The 2,166-nt window shown below is 48.5% G+C and overlaps 1 protein-coding gene across 1 annotated transcript in view; it reads right to left on the bottom strand.

The window, feature by feature from the left end:
- Positions 1 to 742, bottom strand: part of ninl (ninein-like) — a 20,961-nt gene extending 20,219 nt beyond the window's left edge. The window contains exon 1 of the mRNA XM_017308836.1: positions 565 to 742. The gene's annotated coding sequence lies outside the window, so the exon portion shown is untranslated. The remainder of the gene's footprint in view (positions 1 to 564) is intronic.
- Positions 743 to 2,166: the final 1,424 nt, after the last annotated feature.

Here is a 2,166-nt window from a genome sequence, read left to right as displayed (position 1 = left end):
AACCAGAGATGCTTTGTGTCTTATCTGAACTCTGTTCTGGATCTGCTGAAAGCGTCTTCAGGTGAACAGGAAGTAGTTCCTCTCCACTGTCACCACGTGCTTGTTCCGGAGGAGGAACTGGGCTTCCAGAGATAGAAAAGTTTGGACCAGTTGGTGTTTTGAACGGAACCAGACTGGACCGAACTTCTTCAGCTACAGAATCAGCACCGCAGCTGACCTTCAAATCAAAGTCTTAAGGCTTCTTTATGTCACACCCGGTTCTAGTGACCCGGTTCTGCTCCAACGGTTCTGAAGCCAGATTGAGTGAATCGGTCTGTGGTGCTAGTTTCAGAATAAAAACCCGAGTCCGCTCCTCGGTCACTCGTCTGTTTCCGGAGAGCCCTCGGCTCTGCTCGGAGAGCCTCGCGGGCCGGAGAAGCTTCACCATGGGAACGGAGGCGCGAGCCGCAGGAACAAAAGGCTCGCGAGGCAAACCGAGACAGAAAGTTATGAAGTTTATCTCCGCGCCGTTAGCTGCGGCTGGTTCGGATAGAAGAACCGTCCCGCTAACTGGGACTAACTTACCCACAGAGAGTTCTGCTCCGGTCCGGGTCGAACCTCACGGGTCCTCCATGAAGGAGCTACTGGAGCTGAGTGAACCGCTACAGAACCGAACCAGGGGCAGAGATACCGGAGCTGCTGACCCAGAGAACCGAGACCCGAACTGACCGGAGCAAAAACACGATTACATACATGCAAACTGACTTCCGGTCTAATTTCAAAATAAGACAAAAACACTCCGTTTTTCAGCCGATTTCATGGTTTCTTTCTTCTATCATTTTGTTGAGCTTTTCCTCCATCAAGTTTACCTTTTTACGTTAATTACCATAAAATACTTTAGATGTTTTATTTGGTTCATAATATTAGTTAATGTCTTCAGTATCTTCTTACTCCAATAGGTGTCACTTTATACCATATTACATATTATATCAGTTACTGTCATAATGAAGTTTAATTTAGTGCATTAAATTAACATATTGGGCTGCACAGTGGCACAGTTGGTAGAGCTGTTGCCTTGCAGCAAGAAGGTTCGATTCCCGGTCTTTCTGCATGGAGTCTCCATGTTCTCCCTGCATGGTGGGTTTTCTCCAGGTACTCCGGTTTCCTCCCACAGTCCAAAAACATGACTGTCAGGTTAATTGGTCTCTCTAAATTGCCCCTAGGTGTGAGTGTGTGCGTGTGTGTGTGTGTGTCCTGTGTGTCTCTGTGTTGCCCTGTGACAGCCTGGCGACCTGTCCAGGTGACCCCGCCTCTCGCCCGGTACGCTGGCTGGAGAGGAACCAGCAACCCTCCCGACCCCACTGAGGGACAATGTATAAAGAAAATGGATGGATGGATGAAATTAACATATTCGAGCAAGCCTTATTTAAATTGGGATTATGCTGGTTCTCCAGACAGAACCAGTTTAGCCAGTTAGAATGATGAACAGGTCAGATTAAAAATCTGCCAGCTGTTATTTTGGTAGGAGAAGCAACCCCTTCCGGTGTGCTGCTGTCACTGCTGCCGACTTGATGGAATTCTGATTGGTCGGACTTGAACATGGTGCAGAGCACAATTCTTCCGCTGGGGGGCAGTAAAACACCGCAGGTCTGAACTACAGGAGGACAGAGAAGAACGTTTTCTGACGGAATGACGTCACCGTTACGGAGTAAAAACTCAGGTCGTCAGAACCTTGGCGCTGCTGCAGAAACTGCTTTGACATCATCGAACCTCAGGAGGAGTTTTTAGGTTCTTCTGCTGGGAAATAAATAAAAATGTCTGATTCCACACAAACTGTAAACCTGAGGAAAACGGTCAACATCACAAGTTCTGGCAGGTTTTGGGTCGGCCCGGTGGACTGTGGTTCTGGTCAGGTTGGAGCAGGATGTGAGGAGAAGCAGCTGCAGTTTGATGAGAACATGAAGCAGAACCGGTTCTGCTGGTCCGACCACTTCTGGTTCTGGTTTCACTGCAGCCTGTGCAGGTCGGTACCATGATGCTTTAACTAGACCGTGCAGAGAGTGGGATTCTGGTGGATCTGATGGTTCTGGTAGTTCTGATTGGTTCTGGTGGTTCTGATGGTGGTTCTGATGGTGGTTCTGATGGTAGTTCTGATTGGTTCTGGTGGTTCTGGTGGTTTTGATGGTG

This window comes from Poecilia reticulata, linkage group LG15, assembly GCF_000633615.1.
Source record: "Poecilia reticulata strain Guanapo linkage group LG15, Guppy_female_1.0+MT, whole genome shotgun sequence".
Lineage (NCBI taxonomy): Eukaryota > Metazoa > Chordata > Actinopteri > Cyprinodontiformes > Poeciliidae > Poecilia > Poecilia reticulata.
Note: the sequence above shows the minus strand (reverse complement) of the source record. Positions and strands in the feature narration are given on the sequence as shown.